Here is a 21,846-nt window from a genome sequence, read left to right as displayed (position 1 = left end):
TCCGCCCACTCGCCGTCGTGCGCCCCCGACCCAAATCGACCTCCCCCAGTCGCTACATCCCTCGCCCAGGAGCTCCTTGGTCTATAAAGACCCCCAGAGCTCCACCGTCGCGCCCCTTCTCCTCCTTCTTCTTCCTCCCGCCGCTCCGCCATGGTCGCCGAGATCCAGCTCGCGCGGACCGGCTAGCCCAGCCCCACATTGCCCCCTCCGACCACCGCAATCGCTTAGCCACCTCTTAGTCACGCTCCACGCGCGCGGAATCGAACCCAAACCTCCTCTCGACGCCGTTCCCCTTTGGCGCCGCCGCCGGCGAGCTCAGGCTCACCGCGGACCGGCCAGCTCCGAAGGAGACCGAGCACGACAGCTACCCCAGAAGCATCCACGAGCTCACGCGGTTCTCGTGCGCACCTTGTTCCCCTACCCCGAGCCCTCCTTCATCTCCAGCGCCGGCGAACCGAACAACCACCCCGCCATTGACGCCGACGAGCTCGAACCCGTGCACCAGACGCTCGAACGTCGACCAGGGTAGGTGTTCCTCGATCCTTTCTCTCCCACGCGCCTCCCCGTGGCAGCCCCGGTAAGCCCTGCACTGCAGTACACCACCGGCAAGATGTCACGGCAGAGAAGGCCGGCGAAGGACCCGGTTGTAAATACTTTTCTTCGTTCAAGGGTGTTTCTGCAAGTTTTTCAGTGTATACCAGTGAACTCCTAAAATGGGAAACAAATCACAGAAAAATCGAAAAATACAAACTCAACTGATCTGGATTCCTTGTAACAAGATCTACAAATTTTGTAACATTCACATTTGCAGAAACTCAACCGAATTTAATCTAGGGAAAAGAATAAGAAAACCACCTTATGCATGTTCATGAAGTTCTGCCCATCAAATGACCTTGATTTTTGGATATGTTATCACTAATGGAATTTAAAGATCACATTAAAAAGATGGCACCCAACCAAAGCAGTATCATATTGGAACAATCAAGATTCTCTAATCTGTTGTTAGATTTCTCGATTTAATTCTGGAAAATATGCACATGAACTTGCTCTGAAATTTTTACTGCGTGCATGTAAAACTAAAATACTGTTAATACCTAAATTACAGATTTATTAGAGTTCATTTGCTATATACCATGATTTATGCTTGTTTAATCAATTTAATTCTTCATATATAGTTCTTAGGCTCAGAAAAATCTATATTTATTTCTGAAGTCTCCTTTTACCTCTGTGTATCTCTCTAAAAATTTTGAGCTGCAGTTGCTGAGTTTTGCTTTGGTGAATAATCATGCTTATCATCTTAGGGCTAGATTTACTTTTTTTTGTTCTGAGTAATCTACAATGTTTCTGATCGTTATTTTTGGGCATGATCTTTTTTATAGTATGCTCTACCCGTAATAAAAAGTTCATATGCAATACTGGTTAAATGCACCTTGAGAAATTTATGCAAACTCATGCTAATTTAACTGAATAACTAATTTACCATAGTGAGTTAAATCTTGAAAATTTTTCTGGAGTATGTCTAACTCATGACTAGTCTCTGGTAAAAATTTGAGAGCCATATCTCTAGTAAAACTCTCTGTAGATTTACTCTTAGTTAAAAGCTTGCTGTTTTTGTTCTTTTTATCACCTCAGTTATATAAGTGAATAAAATCTGGAAAAATTTCAGTGCTGAGTATATGCTTTGAAGTTGCTCCCATAAAATTTGTAGCACCAGAACCCATGTTGAACGTTCTGTACAAAAAGATAAAGTAACTAGAGTAATTCATTTGCATGAATAGTTATAGTTTTTGCTCTATGGTAGATGCTGAATTTATGCCATGAAGGTTCAAGTTTGGATCTGAGTTACTTTAGTGATTCATCACTAGCTCTTTAGTAGTTGAGTTGATAAGAAATAAGGGAAGCATGCTATGTGTTGAAATTGAAAAATGAAAACTAAAACCCCCACTCATTCATGAATGAACATAGTTATGTTTACTACTCTATAAACGATTGCCCATGCAATGAAATGTGAAATCGTCACTAAATTAACTTTCGTTGGACTATAACTTTATCGTGAAGGAAAGAAATTATTATCCATGAATAACTCATAATCTTGCATTGCATATAGAAACGGTTAATCTCGCGGACGGTGACTACGAGTTGGTGCCCGCGGACTCTCGTGTGGATCAGGAGGTCTCCTTGAACTGTACTAACTTGTCTCAAGACCTGGGCCAAGCCCCAGAAGCTTTTCTGCCTGACAGTGCCCAAGAAGGCAAGCCCCGGAGCATAATCCCACTATTTTTCCGAATTACCATTCAGCTATCTATTTATTAATGTATTGCAATACTTTGTTTTCTGCATTTAAGTTTTCTAGGCGTTGATCGAAAACCTTAGATGCATGATCCCTAGGAACCAATGTTTGATACCGGATCTTTTATCAACTAGTTGCCATGCTAAATAGGTACGGTAGAAGTCGAGTGGTTCCCTACCTCTCGCGAGCAAATAGGAATTGTACTGACTTTAATTCCTGGTGAAATGTAAGGACAACGGGCGGGGTTGTGTAGTGGTGATACCCCGCTGGTGTAGTCAAAAATGGCTAAGGTCGCGGTGTGTGGCTCATTTCGTTAAGCGTTTGAAAGTACTAGCCACATACCGAGAAATATGGTAATCGGGAAGCTGAAGTACCTGATTGGACCGGTGAGTGGAACGATCTCGCACCCTCCTGGTAGAAGTAGGGTTTATTTTTATGTCGCGACGTATGGGTACAGAGTGGTCGGACTCTGTAGTCGGGGAGGGTGTGCCGGATCCACGGACTGGAAAGAAAGGGGAAATGTTGTGTGGGTGACTTGGTTCCCATACGTGTGGTCTAGGTTCCCCTGGCCAGGTTGAAATTCGATTCGGAATCGTCCACCTCTCACGGTATGAGATTGCTTAATGATTTCGGTCACATAGAGTAACAAGTGCAACATGATGATGATAATACTACTGGTTGATTAAATGATTGCTCTACCATGTTTGTGTAGAGTTAGTTGCAAATTTAGAATGGTTAATCCCACTAGAATCCGGCTAAGTAAAACCTGAAAGTAAGGATCAACACTTAGTGGCATTTTTTGGCAAAACAAACCCCACCAACCAAAAAGCCTTGCATGTCTAGTTATCGGACTATGTTATATCCGGTGACGGGTCAGTCTTGCTGAGTATCAGTATACTTAGCCTTGCTTGTGGCACTGTTTTTCAGGTACTAACTTTGAGGATCTGTTTGCAAGTCTTACTTGGCCGTGTACTCTGCCTCCGGGTTGGTCTGTTGAGTGGGATGGCCCTTCAGCTGGTGCTAATCGCCCTCCCGCTGAGTGACGCATTCGTACGGGCTTTATCGATGCGTCACTATATCTCGCTAGTTATCTTTTACTGCTTCCGCTGAACATGAGACTTGAATAATTGAGTAGTTGGAACCCCGTAGTACTTTGCTACTCTGAACATGGTTTGTAATAAATTTCCTTTCCGCTGCAATCACTCTGAGATGTATGAAATATTCTGTGTTGTAATCTCTGGGCTCACCTTCGTGTGAGTGTTGTCTGCTGATCCTGGAATAGCGTGGCTTTTATCGAGGCTTCACTCGAGGAACTACCGGTGAGTGCCAATTTGGGTCAGAGTTGCTTAGCAACAAAGATCAGTGCACCCGGGCACAGTAGTTTTGGGTGGTTCCGCCACAGCAAGATAGATGTCAATCTCAATGAAAAGCATCTTTAAACCAAAATCTCCAATCCGATCCTTCGATACACCGTCTACTTAAAGCAACGCCCTGTCACGACACCCCCCTTTGGACGAAAGAACCCTGAAGCATGATAAACAAGTCGAACCTCCCTTTGGTAGTTCCGCCATGAACCTCTAGCCACCATGACTACAAGATCATGCTAAGCGATCTATCTCGATAATAGATCTAGGATGAAGCAAACCCAAAGAAAAGAACGAAATCGAAAGAGAGAACATGGTCGCTAAAAATTCGGAATCACAAGTAACTTCACCATGAATGATTGTACATCACAAGATCACAACCGGGGCCCTACCTTGATCTTGATGATCCTAGCTCCAGAACTCTAATGTGGTCTTCCTTGCAAGGTTCCCACGTCGGTTAGGGGAACCCTGTAACACCCTAATTTAATTTTCAGCTTTTAATAATAAATTTAATTAGCTTTATTTATTTTTCTAAGGTTTATTGTGATTAGTCTTGCATTTAATCTAATTTTGTTTCACAAGGAATTAAAATTTTTCTAGGATAAATATGTTTGTGCATTCATGCTGGTGCATATTTTATCTTGCTTGATTTCTTAGGGGTTTGAATTCAAATTTCATTTGAATTCAAATGGTTGGAGTAGTGTTTGATTTAGAAAAACAAAGGAATTGGAAAAGGGAAGAAACCCAAGCAAACCAGCCCAGCCCTTCCCCTCCCTCACTCTCTTCCCGTGCGGCCCAACCCGCACCAGACCCCACAGCCCACGCCCACGCTCCCTCTCTATCGGGCCAGACCGCTCGGCCTCCCTCCCGCTCAGCGCTTGCACGGCCCGCGTCCCTTCCCCCTTCGCTGACACGCCAGCCCCCACCTCGTCAGCTCCTCCTTCCTCCCCGCGCCGGAGTTCCTCTGCTCGCGAAACCCACTCGCCCCCGCACCCTCCCTGCCCCGTGGCCCCGCTTCACCCCACGCCCACGCGTGGACACGTTGGCCAGCCCGAGCACATCACCTCCCTTCTAGAAACCACGCCCTGAGCCGGGATTTTGCCAGGCAGTTGGCACATCCTCCTTCACCGTGCGCGGAGTCAATCCTGTGATTCTCGCCGAGATCACGCCAGGCACGCACGCCCAGGATCCCCGGCTCCCCTCTTTAAACCTCTCCCCTTCCCCAAACATGTGCGCCGCACCTAGCCCACTTTCCTAGACAGATTTGAACCATCGCCGCTTCCTTCCTCCGCTCCACCGTGCCCAGCACGCTGCGCCACCGTGGGCTGGCCGTCCCGCTACAGCTCCACCCCGGCAGGCCCTCGGTTTAACTCCGCATAGTCACCCTGAAGCCCACCGAGTTCCCTGCTCGCGACTCCGAAGCCTGCCCGCTCGGGAATTCCACCGGACCCGCCGCCGCAGGTGAGATCGGGTTTGAGGAATTACCTCGCCGCCGGCCACTCTCAGACCTCCTTGACCACGTGGAACCATCGCAGGAGCACCCCGAGCCGAACTACGGGGTCCAGGCGCCTGGAGAACCGCCACAGAACCCCCTCCGCGAGCGCTGCCCCTGCTCCGCCGCCGGTCAGTGACGCCGTCGACTTCACCCGGCCATCTTCTTCGATCCAAAGCCCGGTGAGCATCCGTAGCACTTCTGCTATCTGTTGCGTTCGTTACCTTGGCTAGTAGCACCCTCTAGGAGCCCGGGCGTTGCTCATTGGCGAGCTCCGCCACCGCTGAGTCACCCCCTTCACGTTGCGCACCGCCACACCCTTCGCGGACCCTCACAACCCCCGCAGGTGGACTACCCGTTCGACTCTGATCCTCCACAGCCAAATTCCAGGCCAAGCCGAGCCCTGGAACCCCAGAAGCGCCACACATCGGCGATCCCCCGCCGCGGGAGCACGCCGCCGGGGCGTTCCGCCGCCGCCCCGCGCCCAAACCCTCCTGAGCCGTCAGATCCCGCGTGGACGCCCCCGATTAGAACCCGATCCGAATAGATCTGGACCACCAGATCGAGATCCAGTGGCCGAGAATCGTGCGTACCGGTTCGGCCTGTAACTTTCGTTAAAGAGTCCCTGGACTCTTTGCTTTTTAACCCGAGCTCCGGCCAGTTCAAAAGAAATTAGAGTTAGGTCCTGTTTTTAGCACTTAACACCCTGAGCTTTTTAAATATGGAACCCGCGGTCCAGACCTATCTTTTTCGTGAGTTAGACCCCAGAACTAACCTTTAATTACATTTTAGTCCTCGGTTTTGCCCAGAAACCCCCTGGAACTCCAGTTTTCTTACAAATAGGTCCCTGGAACTTGTTTTAGGCCTAGAATTTGCGTTTTAACTCCGTTTTAGGCGTTCTTTATGTCCACGCGATCGTTGTAACGCGTAGAATAGTTTTAGACTAGTTTAGTGTGATGTTCCTATGTATTGATGTAATGTTCCTTAGCATTTGTTAGTGTTTGCTTGTATGCTTATTGTGTGTCTTGCTTTTGGCCATGTGTTCGTGAGTAGACGCTTATCCAGTTGTGGAGCCCCAGTACCAGTACCCGGAGTAGCCGTCTTCCGACCAGTTTGAGCAGCAGTAGGAGCAGTACAAGGAAGGCAAGTATAACATGAACAACCTACCACTTTTAAATACACTTTCATACTGCATTTTAATACTGTATGCCTATAAGGACTTTCCTAGCCACTTTATTACCTTATATATATCCCTTGGGTTGCATTTTGGTTAGTTGTGCTAGGTGCAGTGCTATAACACACCTGGTCCTTTTTAATTAATTTGATTAATGGTATATGCAACTTAATTCTGGGAGTGGCCCGTTTGAGGGTCTCACGTCTTGTTATAAAATGGTTTTGTTAGAAACATGGTTTAGGGGGCCAGCACGATGCTTACTGCTGGGTTGGCCACTCTCCATAAGGACCGGTTCATAGAGCGACAACCTGGGACAATAGCACTACCACAAGACTGGAATGGGACGGTCTTGGCGTAATAATTAGGTCTTTTTGGTTTGGAGTAAATTACCTGCGGGGCAAGGGTGGTAAGCTTCTATGTCCCTCGTACTGAGTGGCCTCGTCTGTGGTATTCTTGACGCCCACTAGACCTGCTCCATAGTCGCCGATCCAACCCTCGTGGTTATTCCTTACCAACGAGATTCTTTGTAAAGGGCTCGTAGTGAGTTTGCTAGTCATCTCACCTAAGGAAGTGTGATGAACAACTAGCGTAGCTCACGACTTGTGGGTAAAGATGTGCAACCTCTGCAGAGTGTAAAACTGGTATACTAGCCGTGCTCACGGTCATGAGTGGCCCAGATCCTCCTTTTGATTAGTGGGGTTATCTTCCTTTGACGAGGCAGGTTTCCCCGGGTGGCTTGGTACGGTTTGGTTCTCAGTAGTTTCTTAATTAATTCTGATTAATTACTATGTAACTGGGTTAATGGTAATTCATCAACTCATAGTAAATAGCTTTAATAAAATTTTGCCAACACTTAAAAGCTAATGCAGTTGAGTCAGCCAACCTTAGAGCCTCAAAGTTTGTGTTATACTTGTTGAGTACAAGTTGTGTACTCACTCTTGCCTCTTCTCTACTTTTTCCTCTTGGATACGCTACTGCTGCTCAGTTCCTGCCGAGGCGAGGGAGTTCACCCAGAGCTACCAGGAGTACGAGGACTTCTAGGCGTTCGTCTCCCAGTCGACGTCCCTGTGGCGCCCTGCTCAGCTTTGGAGAGTTTTTATCATATTTTGTACTTCGCTTCCGCTATATCAGACATTTTGTCATTAATGTAATAAATACATTCGTATTCGCTTTATTTTGTCTTTTTCGTGATATGTGCTGTGATATACTATTCATTCTGTTGTATATACGTGTGACTTGATCCTGGCACGTATATGATTGCTCGGTTTATGTCCTTTTATAAACCGGGTGTTACAAACCCCTAGACAACTAGCACGACCCTCGGCTCTCCGAGAGGTGTCCCTCTATCTTCTCTGCTCCTTGGCGTCGTCTCCCTGAATGACCCTCCCATGAGCCTCGGGGAGGGGTCTTTAAATAGCCCCAAGAAACCCTAGGTCGAAGGGGAGGCTGAGAATCCCTGAAAAGGGCCTGGACCGGCAGGCTCAATGGGCCCAGGCCGGCCGGCCTGGCCCATTTCCTCGCCGCCACGCGTCCTTCTTTCTCCCCAAGTCTTCTGGAGTCTTCTGGAGTTTATCATTTTCACAATTGCACCCCGTTGGACGTCGTTATCTTCGAGATATCATCGAGGGAAAGGATAGGACGGAGAATCCTTCCTTAAATCTCTATTTGCTTTGCTTAGCCCTGAAGTATCTTGATCTCATCTTGTGGGCTTTGTCCTTTGGGCTTTATTGGAGGGTGGATGTACATGAACGGGCCTCTAGTCATCATGGCCTTTGGTCCCTTATTTGGGCTTTGGCCTTCGTCTTCCTTCGTGTTATCGCGTGATCGTGGGCCTCGTCATTTCATGCTCCAAAATTGGTCAAAAACCTGCAAAAACGAAGTACCTCCAAAATATATGTGCAAATGCGAAAACGACCAATAATTAGGCCGAGGTTAGGATGGTTAGTGATTTTGATATTAAATTCATGCCATTATCAAAGTTAAACAGGGGATAAAATGGATACTTAAGGAGCGCCAACAATAACACACTGAGCTACAAAGTCTTTTATCATCTTTTTCATCTTAGTCCAAGCAAAAAGACCTTTGATCTTTTGGTAGGTCACTTGGAAGCCTGAATGGCAACCAATTGCAATAGAGTGCAAAACTTGACATATTTTCATCTGCACTTCAAAATTGCCATCAATTTATATTCTTCCCTTATATTTGATCAGACCGTCCTTGTAAGTGAAATGACACTGTGAACTGTTTACCACCAGTGCAGCTAGCAACTTACTAGTGGCAGCATGCTTATCATAACCATCAACAACATCATGAATCCACATTTGTTGTACAACTGAAATATCCAGCACCTTTTGGTGTTCACCAGTTGGCATTCTTGACAATGCATCTGCTGCATGGTTTTCAGTCCCTTTCCTGTAACATATTTTGTACTAAAGACCCAAAAGTTTTGTCAGAGCCTTATGTTACCAAGGGCTGTGTAATCTCTGGTCATCCATGTGAGATAGGCTTCTTTGGTCAGTTTTGATAATAAATTCCCCATGCATCAATATGATCTCCATTGTTTGATAGCCAAAAGAATTGTTAAGAATTCTTTCTCATAAGTAGAAAGCCCCTGATTTCTAGGACCCGGAGCCCTGGTAACATAAGCAATTGGATGGCCCTCCTGTTGCAAAACAGCTCCAATACCTTTTTCTGAAGCATCAGTCTCAATGACAAAAGTCTTGTGGAAATCTGGTAATGCCAATACAGGTGTTGTAGTAAGTGCCAGCTTCAGTGCTCGAAAGGCTTCTTCATGCAAAGAAGTGCACTGAAACACTTCTCCCTTTTTAAGCAAACAAGTTAATGTTTTACTGATGAGGCCAAAATGTTTGACAAACTTTTTATAATAACCTGCGAATCCAAGGAATCCTCTGACCTCTTTGACAGAAGTAGGCCGGGGCCAGTTTTGGACGTCTGCCACCTTCTTTCGGTCAATTGCAACTCCATTAACACTGATGATATGGCCGAGATATGACAATTGTTCTTGAGAAAACACACATTTAGACAATTTCATCTTGAACTTATGGTGCTGTAGAATCTCAAATACTTGCTGAATATGTGACAAATGTTCTTCCCATGTTTTACTGTAAATCAGTACATCATCAATAAAGACTACTGCAAATTTTCTGAGGATTGGTGCCAACACTGTACTCATTAATGATGAAAAGAGGTTGGGACACTAGTAACTCCATATGGCATCACAAGGTATTCATAGTGTCCATAATGAGTTCGAAAAGCAATCTTCTACCTATCTTGTGTTGTCATAATTATTTGATGGAATCCTGAGGACATATCTAAAGTGGTAAACCACTTAGCACCAGCTAGTTCATCAAGTATTTCATCAATCACAGGAAGTGGAAACTTATTTTTGATTGTCATGGCATTGAGCCTCCTGTAATCAACACATAGTCTCCAATCACCAGTTTTCTTCTTGACTAGCAAGATAGGGGAAGCAAAAAGACTAACGCTCTCTTGGATCATGCCATTCAGCAAAAGCTTTGCTACTTGTTTCTCATTTTCATCCTTTTGTGCTGGATTTTATCTGTATGGTCTCAATGTAAAAGGTTGGGCCCCAACTATCAAGGGTATGGAGTGGGCACTATTTCTGGGAGGAGGCAGACCCTTAGGTTCTTCAAATAACTCAGCGAATTTCTTTACCAGTTGTTGTATCTCATTTGGCCATCTAACAGCAACTTTATCAGCACACAATAAAAAAAGTTCAAAACCACACCATAACTCCCCCTTCTGTTCCAATTAAATCACATCCTGCAGTGAAATCAGTTCATAATTGAGAATCTCAGGTCCGACCCCTTGTAGCTTGATTCTAGAACCTTGAAAATCAAATGACAACTATTTCTCCTTCCAATCCGCTTCCATGGGACTGTGATGGTAAAGCCAGTCAATTCCTAGTATAACATCTATTGGTATTTCTTAACGATTACAGATAAGATCCGCAAGCGCACGGTAAATACTGTTGTAGCACTTCACCCGAAGAGTATTCAAGGTATCGTATTTTCACAGGGAATGGAGGTGTAACGATCTTCTAGCTAGAGAAACCTAGGAGAACAAGAAGTAGGAGAGCTTCGGGTAGTGTTGTTTATCTAGGGATAAGGATCAAGGCAAGGTAAGCTTAGGCTTTCACACATTCACTTCAGGCACCGGTCTGACCCAGGTACTGTTAGGGACCTCCGGCTTGTAGCTCTACGCCATACTCGGACAGGGGGAGTGCACTAACCATGAGCAGCTTCGTAGCGGATTGACGGGGCTGTCGCCACCCACAGTCTACCCCCGCAATACTGTGGAGCACGAGGCAAACAAAGGCAATCTAGGGCCTAAACACCATGTTTAAGCCTTCGACTACTACTCTAGCATTGCATAGGGTTATCCGTCTTTACCAGGGGCCCTCTACCAGAGTATCGGTTACGAGAATGGACGAGATGAACCCATAAATGAATAAATAACTTAAGAATACTAAACCAAGAACTTACCAGAAGATGAACTACGGATACTTACTCAAATGACTCGTAAATGTTGAGGTACAAGATGAAGAGAGGCTATTGGTATTTCTTAACATTTACAGATAAGATCTGCAAGCGCACGGAAGATACTGTTGTAGCACTTCACCCGGAGAGTATTCAAGGTATCATATTTTCTCAGGGAACGGAGGTGTGACGATCCACTAGCTAGTGTACCCCTGATGAACAAGAGGTAGGAGAACTTTGGGTAGTGTGGTTTACCTAAAGATAAGGATCAAGGTAAGGTAAACTTAGGCTTTCACGTGTTCACTTCAGGCACTGACCTGATCCAGGTATTTTCAGGGACCTCCGGCATGTAGCTCTATGCCGTACTCGGACAGGGGGGAGTGCACTAACCACGAAGCAGCTTCGTAGCGGATCGACGGGGCTGTCACCACCCACGGTCTACCCCGCAATACTGTGGAGCACGAGGCAAACAAAGGCAATCTAGGGCCTAAACACCATGTTTAAGCCTTCGACTACTACTATAGCGTTGCGCCGGGTTACCCGTCTTTATCAGGGGCCCTCTACTAGAGTATCCATTAAGAGAACAGAATATGAACCCGTAAACGAATGAATAACTTAAGAATACTTAACCAAGAACTTACCAGAACATGAACTCTGGATACTTACTCAAACGAATCATATCTGTCGTGGTACAAGACGAAGAGAGGCCCACAAGTCCGGCTCTTCCCCGATCGTCCTCCACACACACTCCCTACTCTAATGATACAAGTGGGAACCTCTCTACTACTTCTTCTCCAACTTGAGTAGTATCTCTTCTTGTGTTGTGTTGAGAGGGCCTCCCCACCTCCTTTTATAACTTGGATAGGTCGGTTCCTAGGGGAATTAAATATAGAAACACTAGGAACCGCCTTAGAGAAGATAAGGTCGATCTTCCTGCCAAAACTCACTTGGACAGGTGCCTCTCCAGGTTCGGACGACCCTGGGGTTCGTCTGGCTGGGGTTCGTCCGGCCTTTGGGTGCCACCTCTCGCGCCGCCTTTCATTCTGGACACTACCAGGTGGGCCCCCATCTTGTGTACGTCGGTTTGTACATCGGCTTTGTACGTTGGTTTTCTCTGTCAGATGGGCCTTCTTGTGAGTGTGATGCAGGATGCAAACTTTTGTGCATTTGTGTTGCGTCTTGTGTTTGTTTTCTCCTTGTTTCACTTATGGGTCCCTGCAAACAAAGATTCATCAAAACTTGTGGAACTTGTTAGAATTAAACCTTATAACTAAGTTTGGTGATTAAATATCACGAAAACATTCAAGAGTTGACGGTTCTATTATTTACTTAAGGACTGTCAACAACACCCCCACACTTAGCTCTTTCCTCGTCCTCGAGTAAAGGTTGAAGGACTAAGGTGGATGCATGTCAATTGATATATCCTGCATACAAGTTATTCCAAGCTTCTTCCAATCATTGTGAAACTTTTTGAGTGGCTACCATAATTTCTTGGGTAATTGAAGAATGGAACGATGCAGATTTCAGGTTCCTAGCTCTTCCTGCTGTTGGCGGTCGATATCAGTGATTTTTGCCACCAACTCTCCGCCTGATTTCATGAAATATAGGTCATAACCATGCCATAACCATTATTACTAATGAGTTTCACAAGTGTTGGTGCATATTTGATCTTAGGAACAACATATCCAAAATTGACCCAAAACAGACACTGTTTGGACCGGAAGGGCCGAATCCGGCCGACCGGCATACTTTCTGTGGAATCTTGGCATGAGATTTTACCAGTATCATCCAGAGGGAGAAATCAAGCCATTCTAATGGGTAGTTTCACAAAATACACGAGTTGGAATTGGAAGGCTTGAACCCTTAGGCAAAATGGACGAATTCTATACCATGATCAGAGCACAAGATAACTACCCATCCAGGAGTGATCTCCAGCCGTTGAGGAGTGTGTCGGTGCAACGGAGGGCCGAAAGGCTTCCAGAGCCAGGCCGCCCGGCCCAAACTACGTCGGTTTGACGAACGGCCTTTTGCATCGACCTCCAGGGAGCATCAGGAGCGTCGAATCGAAGGCAGTGGACAGATGGCGTGACTCCTAGGCCGACCGGCCTAGGGGAGGCCGGCCGTCCTGACTTTGTCACGCCACATGTCCAGCCTTCGCGTGGAAGTTACAACTTCGACCTCCTTGTGTGAAGTGTAGGCGACCTCGTGGTAACCGCCTTGGAAGCACTATAAAAGGGAGCCTCCACCCCTCATTCAAGACACACCATTTGGAGAATAGAAGAGTCCCAAGCAAGATGTAGTCCCACTTAGTAGAATAGGGAGAGTGTGAGGTGAGAGTCTTTGCGAAAGCCAAAGTAAAGGAGCGGTGCCAAGTTCTCTCGGCCTTACTCCACTTTTGTAAGACATCTCAGTGGAATGAAGCATCTTTGGAGTGAAGTTCCTCGTCTCTCGTTGGTATCTCGCTAGTCTTTCTCTTTACTTTAGTTACTTATTTACTTTCTGTCTTTGATCTGTGGGATCCCTAGTCTGCGTAAGTAGCAAGTTATACTTATTTGAGAGTGCTTTATGTCTTGCCGGTAGGCAGGAGTACGTAACTAGATAGTGTTAGGCGTGGTGCCTAGACTTGGTTAGTTACATAGCGTTGTGTTCCACCCCACGGCACCGCAGTGGTAGGTGGCAAGTGGTGACAGCCTTGTCCATCCCTCGTAGTCCACCACGTTCGGTTGTTTTCATAGCAGTTGTTGCCGAAAGTATGTTGGGCCCCTTCTCACCCCTGTCTGAGCCCTTCACTTAAGGCCGCCGAAGCAGATCAAGATAGTTTAGTTGCAAGTCTTCTAGGTAATGAGTTGGCTAACCGACGTTAGACCCTCTACCCACTTACCTCTCCTCCCCTGGTGGGTCCAGTTGAACTAGTTCTAGGTCTGGTCGCGCTTTATCGTTCCCCGTGGATTCGATACCCTAGAATACTCCAAGGTGAAAGCTACATCAGTCTCTGTGCACTTGCGAAGTAATTCGTTTAGGCTAAGGAGTGCCAACAAGCTTTCTGGTGCTGTTGTCGGGGAGCGGTAGCAACACCAGTCTAGAATTCGTTCAGTTGTACACCTTTCCTCCCATCCACATGGAGTTCTACTCCTAGTTATCCGGTAGTTCCATCCCGCGAGTATTTGGAATGGCCACCACCCTACCACCACACTTATCTGATGGTTACAAGACCAGTCCCAGTCTCGCAGCCATGGTTCGTGCATAGTCCTTCTCTATGAGAAAGGACTAGAACCCTATCCTCACCTGCTAGAATTCAACCATACCCGGTTCGAACCAAAACTCCTTACGGTGAAGCTCTCCCCATTCTCTCTGACGGGCGAAGCGAAAGTTTGGTACGACCATGAATTTGATGGATTGATGGATGAATTTTTTTTGCTTCCCTGCTACCAAAGTGTTCGCACTCGGAATAGCGTGGGAAAAATCTTTGCTAATGGCAAAATCTGGGACACCTCATCGTATTCCAGAAAATGCCGGAGCAACATTTCGTTGGTTTTCGGAGCCTTTTTTCCACCCAAACCAACTGACCACTCTATCAGTTGCATCCTCTCACCTCCACCACACTTAGTGGAAAAGTACCGAACCAATCAAGTCCACATATCATGAGCCACTCATTGATGATATGCCAATGCTCATCATGACCTCGGCCATGTTTCTAACATGCCGAAGGAGCATAAGTGCATATGCTCAAGATTTGAGGCATTCATTCCAAATGCTACATCACAGATTGAGGGTCATACTATGATCACTAGCAAGGAATGGATGGAGGGAGCAGAATTTAATTCCTAAAAACTCCTCTACACTATTGGGGACGCTGCACCACAAGAGAACGTCTACGATCCGAAGGAACTCGTGTCCTTCTTCCGTAAGCACCTGAAGTGGATCGACGGCCAGATGATGGAGAGTAAGAAGATTTTCCCTGTTGTGTCCCTGAAGATGGAGCGTAACAAGATCCTTCTGGATTTCCACATCTTCAATATCCCCGAAGGTGATAAGTTCTCTTGATCGGTCAGCCAATAGAGCCACTTGTCAACTCCAATGGATTCTGAGCTACTCTTCATAGCTCGAGGTTGACAAAGAGAAGATCCCGGTCAGTCTAGTCCGTTCAGGAAAAACAATCGCAAAAGACTAGGCCAAAGAAAGACCCAAGGGAGAAGGCAATGAGCATCTCTGAAGAAGATGCCATTCAATTCACCTAGGAAACAGATTTGGGCGGCCACCTCAAGCTCAACGAAGAAGAAAAACCGCAACATCTTCTTCTTGAGCTGAGACTGCTGCCTCCTAGGCTGAAGAACGCCTTTCTCCAACAACAACAATAGCATGCCAGTCTTCATCAGTGACAAGCTGACAGAGAGTGAGACTCGACAGCTCGCTGCAGTCCTAGAGAAAGTACCAGTCTGTCATTGGGTATTCTCTCCAGAACTAGAAAGGATATCAGCCCCGACTTGTGCACCCATCGCATTTTTATGGAAATAGACCATATGTCATCCCGAGAGCACCAGTGATGGCTGAACTCTGCGATGAGGAAGGTAGTGAACCAAGAGGTATTGAGACTACTGCATGCGGGCGTCATCAACCCCGTGTAAGATGGTGTTTTGGTCAGCCTAGTTCAAGTGGTCCCAAAGAAGAGAGCACTCACCTCTGAGAGTAGAGATATCGCACCTTAGATGGAAGTCATCAAGGACGTGTATCGATAGTCAACAAGACTATCCGAAATGACCACTATCCTCTCCCCTTGTTTGACGAGGTGCTTGAACGGCTGGCTAAACACTCATTCTTCCAATACCTTGACGGATATTCTGCTCATCACAAAGTTCATATGACCAAGTAAGACTACCTTCACTTGTTCCTCGGCACATTCGCCTAGCAGTGGAAGTAGTTGATCTTTGCAATGCACCAGCTTTACTTCAAAGGTGTAAGATGGCAACCTTCTCTGACCAAATTGAGAGCATTCATGGATGATTTCTCAATCTCTAGCAATTGCCAAGAAACACACCTTGACCTTAATTAAGACAAGTGTCACTTTATGGTCAGAGAAAAGATTGTCCTAGGACATTGAGTGCCATGAGGCACTCATTTCTTCACCCATCATACATCCTCCCGATTGGAAATTTCCTTTCGAGGCCACGGGCATTGCAAATGATTACACCGTCAGAGCAGTGCCAGGCCAATGCAAGGATATCAGCACTATGCCAAATCTTATGCAAGTAAGACATTGACTTGATCTCAATTATGCAACAACGGAGAAGGAACTTCTGGCATTGGTATTTGCCTTAAGTTCAGCTCCTTCTTGGATGGTGCCAAGGTGATAGTCTACATGGATCATGCTACACTAAAGCACCTATTGATCAAGGAGGAAGTCATACCATGACTTATCTGTTGGATTCTGCTCCTACAGAATTCGAAATCGAGAGATAAGGAAGGAGCAGAAAATTGTGTGGCTGCTCATCTCTCAGGGATTCAAGTAACGATTGACTTCTCAAGAGATGATACTCTTCTAGAGGTCACTATATCCAGACCAAGGTATGAGGATTAAGTGAATGGAGACTGGATATATACCTCTAGACAAAGATAAGAAGAAGCTAAATTCACCTTAGCAAATACTATCCTTGGGAGAACCCCTATCCATTCAAGTCTGTGCTATTGGTTTACTCCACTGCTGCATCCCACTATGTGAGACCTGCGAGATTCTTGAGCGTGCTACTCCTTATCATAAGGATGATACTACAAGTATTCCATATCCATGCTTGGGTTTGGCAGAATGTACAATTCTAGCCAATCAAGTTTTGAGACGCTAAAGAATCTGTGCGGTGCCCAAGAGTCAGAAACACGGGAATATCAATGCCCGTCATGCTATGCCAGTGAAGAGCAACCTTTAGTTAGAAGTAATTGACATATGGGGAGTTCACTTCGTGAGTCTTTCCCTATGTTAGAGCAAGTACATCTTGGAGGCCATGGACTATTTGTCCAAATGGATGAAGCACTTCCTGTGTTGCGGCCGACTCGAAGAATTCAAAGAAGATGGTTCAAGAAATCACATTTCCTTCCTTTGAATTTCCAAGAGTCGTGTCTGGTAGTGAAGGCTCACACTTCACAAGACAATACCAACAGAAAGTGTCTCAGCGAGTTGACAGTAAAACCACCGAGTTGCTACTCCATACCATCCCTAGAACAATGGCCAGGCAGAAACATCTAACAAGAAGATCAGAAACATTCTGCAGAAGATTGTGAATGCCATGGGGAAAGGATGGAATAGCATGATACCCGAGGCACTCTGGACACATTGAACAACCATCAAAACGTTGATAGGACAAACACCGCACTAGCTGATCTATGGCAAAAGTTGCCATATACCAGTTGACCTTGAGTTCAGATCCCATGGGGCAGTTAAGAGGTGAAACATGTATCTCCAATCAGCCAGGGTTAAAAGGCAAATCCAATGGGCTGAATTGGATGAATGGAGAAAGAAGGCTTACCACAGCTCCAAGCTATACAAGGAGCAGATGAAAAGATGACACGATAAGCAAGTCAAGATCAAGCATTTCAAGTTAGGGAATAAGGTACTACTCTTTTCCCACCTTCGTTTGTTTGGTCGTGGCAAGCTTAGAAGTAAGTGGAAAGAGCCTAGTTCAATAGACCCACCAGGGGAATGACAGGAATATCTTCAATAATTGAAAATGTTCCTCGAGCCTAAACTACCGGAACTCAAAGAAATAGACGTCTATGAGTTTTCTGAGCTAGAGCCCCCGTCTATGGTCATCGGCAGACCTTAAATGTGCCTTACCCTAGTCTAGGACAATGGGCGCAAGTTTATTTCTCAAGTTTTGTTTCAGTAGCGCCTAGTTACATTTGAAAAAAAGTAATAATAATAACAGTAAACTAAAATAAAAATGCTTCATGCTTGTGCTTTAGTTGGTTGGTACACATGTTTGTGTACCAACCAACCCCCCTGTTCTAATATTTTCATCAAGTGAGCAGATGAACATCATGAACAACACTGTGACGAACTCCTTAGCGAAGTTGAGCAAAATCTGATGCAACTCAAGATAGGTAGCCAGACCACACACGTGCCTAAAACATCTACAAGTACAACTCATCACGGAGGTTTGTGACCCCATCTTTCTTTTCCTTCCTGAATTTTTGTTCAAATTAGTTCTGAACTAAATTAAATTAAAATTTGAATGAAACTTTTGGAAGAGATGAATTCACAGATGACTTCCAAAGGTGCTTAAGTTTTATTTCTTATGGAAGTACATGTTACCTTTGGAACTTGCATGATAGGATCACTTGAACTTTTGTTTATTGACCCTCATGATATGACAAAATGAGAGACATGTTCTTCCTAATTTGAAGTCTTGGAGTTTTTCTTTAAAAGGCTCAAAAGAGGCAACTATCATTTACTTCCATCAAAAGTGGTTCACCAGGAGCTCTCCATCCCCTTGAAAAGAAAAAAAAAAGCGAGTGAGCCTACAATCTTACTCGAGCAAAAAAAAAAGAGGACAAAGGGGAAGGATGGAGAAGCCAAAGTCAAACACCACTCAAAAGGACATCCATCCCTTGCTCACATATGCACATGACCAAGTTCTAAAGATGACATGATCTCTCAAAGACAAGATCTTTGATCTTGTAAAATAAATGAGGAAGATATGCAACTTTATCCCTACCTTGAGCCACACAAAAGCCTTTTTAAATGTTGGAGTAGTTTTCTCTAAAAGACCTTAGTGAGGTTGAAACACAAAAATGAGAGACTAAGAGTGGGTTGAAAGAGATGAGAGCATGCGTCCTATTTTTGAAAATCTTGCAAAACCTCCAAGTATAGAGAAAAGGAAGTGAATCTTATGCATTCTTTGAGTTCATGAAACCAGGCTTCGCTCTTTCTCAACCTTATTGCTCGGGACGAGCAAAGTCTGGCTGTGGGGGTGTGTTGGTGGTTGATATCAGTGATTTTCGCCGCCAATGCTCTGCCTGATTTCATGAAATATAGGTTATAACCATGACATAACCATTATTACTAATGAGTTCCACAAGTTTTGGTGCATATTTGATCTCAAGAACAACATATCCAAAATTGACCCAAAACGGACACTGTTTGGACCAGAAGGCCCAAATCCGGCCGACCGGCATACTTTCTGTGGAATCTTGGTATGAGATTTTACCAATATCATCCAGAGGGAGAAATCAAACCATTCTATTGCGTAGTTTCCCAAAATGCACGAGTTGGAATCGGAAGGCTTGAACCCTTAGGCAAAACGGAGGAATTTTGTGCCATGATCAGAGCACAAGATAACTACCCATCCAGGAGTGATCTCCAGCTGTTGACGAGCGTGTCAGTGCAATGGAGGGCCAATAGGCTTTTAGAGCCAGGCCACCCAGCCCAAACTACGTCGGTTTGACGAACGGCCTTTTGCACCGACCTCCAGGGAGCATTAGGAGCGTCGAATCGAAGGCGGTGGACAGATGGCGTGACTCCTAGGCTGGCCGGCCTAGGGGAGGCTAGCCGGCCTAACTTTGTCACACCACGTGTCCAGCCATCGAGTGGAAGTTACGACGCCGACCTCCTTGCGTGAAGTGTAGGCGACCTCGTGATAACCGCCTTGGAAGAACTATAAAAGGGAGCCACCACCCCTCATTCAAGACACACCATTTGGAGAATAGAAGAGTCCCAAACAAGATGTAGTCCCACTTAGTAGAATAGGGAGAGTGTGAGGTGAGAGTCTTGGCGAAAGCCAAAGTAAAGGAGCGGTGCCGAGTTCTCTCGGCCTTACTCCACTTTTGTAAGCCACCTCAGAGGACTGAAGCATCTTCGGAGTGATGTTCCTCGTCTCTTGTCGGTATCTCACTAGTCTGTCTCTTTACTTCAGTTACTTGTTTACTTTCTGTCTTTGATCTGAGGGATCCCTAGTCTGCGTAAGTAGCAAGTTCTACTTATTTGAGAGTGCTTTCCGTCTTTCCGGTAGGCAGGAGTACGTAACTCGATAGTGTTAGGCATGGTGCCTAGACTTGGTTAGTTACATAGAATTGTGTTCCACCCCACAGCACCGCAGTGGTAGCCGACATGTGGTGACAGCCTTGTCCATCCCTCGTAGTCCACCACGTTCGGGTGTTTTCATAGCAGTAGTTGCCGAAAGTATGTTGGGCCCCTTCTCATCCCTGTCTGAGCCCTTCGCTTAAGGCCGCCGAAGCAGATCAAGATAGTCTAGTTACAAGTCTTCTGGGTAATGAGTTGGCTAACCGACGTTAGACCCTCTACCCACTTACCTTTATTCCCCTGGTAGGTCCGGTTGAACTAGTTCTAGGTTTGGTCGCGCTTTATCGTTCCTCGTGGATTCGATACCCTGGAATACTCCAAGGTGAAAGCTACATCGGCCTCTGCGCGCTTGTGGAGTAATTTGTTTAGGCTAAGGAGTGCCAACACCAGCTCAGAAGGTTGGGTTTTTATTTTTGAAAAGAAAGAATAGACTTGCTCCTCAAATAAAAATCTCGAATCACTCTCTTTTTTTTTGTGTAGTTCCTTACCATGGCAAAGTTGTTGCCTTCTTTTCTCCTATCATTTAATCAGGCTTATGTGGAGCAAAGGATAGGAGTAAAGAGGCATGCTTGCTTTGCTAATATTGCTAAGTCAAAGATAGATCCAATAAGAAACAAATCATAAACCTTGATCAAGATGTGCAAGTGTGTGGTGAAAAATATATATGTGTGTGTGTGTGTGTGTGTACGTGCGCGCGCGCGTGCGTGTGCACGCGTGGTGTATGGACTCCTTTTCATGAACCATCCCTCTTCTTTATTTTTCTTGGATGTGGGCTAACTTTTTCTCTTTTCTCTCTTCTTTTGACATGCCTTGTGGGCATGTGGTATACCTTCTTTGGGTATGCATCTTTTTTTTCTTTTTGTATAGCCCACATCCCTGATGGTAACTTTGGAGAGAGAGGGGGTCATGGTATGACTTGGAGTTTTATTTTGTGGTGGATGGAAATGTTTGCTATCTTCGAGTGTATAACGTGCGAGTGGACGTGTACGTGATCTTGATCATGGGAGTATGAAAAGTTTCTAACATGGGTCATAAAATTTGACAAAGCTCAAAGCAATAGCCAAGCTACATAAGCATAAGGTTTTGCAAGAAACTCAAACTTTGGCTTTGGTAGGAATTGATATTAATTTGAGGAGACAAGCTATTGCATTTTTTGAAAAGAAATCCCAAGTACTTTTTACAAGGAAGATCATGGTTCCATTCATCTAATCATATCTCATTAATCAATTACTTAGAGAGCATGGGGTCCCTATGAAAATAGTTGTTCGCAAGAACTAGAAAGAATGCAAGGAATAAAGAGTATGCAAGTTTATTCATGGAAGTGCAAGGAGTGCATAGGGTGATAGGCAAGGTTTATTGAGTTTAGTTTTAGTGATTTGCATGAATTCATTAAACTCGAGAAGTTAGAGAGTATGAGGAGTGTGTTTGCACAAACCATCATTTGAAGAGGAAGAATAGGGAACTGAGGGAAATCAGAGTTGGTTTGGTCGAAACAGAGGTTCGGTCATCCTTCTCTGGATCCCATCTGTCCTGTTCTATAGCGTGCTGGACCGTCGATTTTGTGCAACAAGTTGGGGGAGATATCTCAAATGAGTTTGCAATTGGTGTCTTTGAAAGATCTCCCCCACACTTATTCTTGTACCTGCTTTTACTCAAACGGAAAATAATACAAATAAGGACTCTACTGGTTTTGAATCACCGGGGAGTCAACATTTTTATTGAGGCAAGGTGCATGGAATGTTTAAGCGCCAAAGTTTCCTTTTGTTATTATTTTCATTATATATATAGTTTATTTCTTTTTATTATGGCAAACTAGGCATGATGGGTAACTTTGCATGCTGAAGAAAAGAACGAGGATGCACAAGGTATGTGAAATATTTACCTGATGGAACTTAACAATCATTGAATAAAGATGCAAGAGTTGAGCTCTATATTCATA

The sequence above is a fragment of the Panicum virgatum genome, chromosome 6N (genome assembly GCF_016808335.1).
Source record: "Panicum virgatum strain AP13 chromosome 6N, P.virgatum_v5, whole genome shotgun sequence".
Taxonomy (NCBI): domain Eukaryota; kingdom Viridiplantae; phylum Streptophyta; class Magnoliopsida; order Poales; family Poaceae; genus Panicum; species Panicum virgatum.
This window is presented reverse-complemented; position numbering follows the sequence as displayed.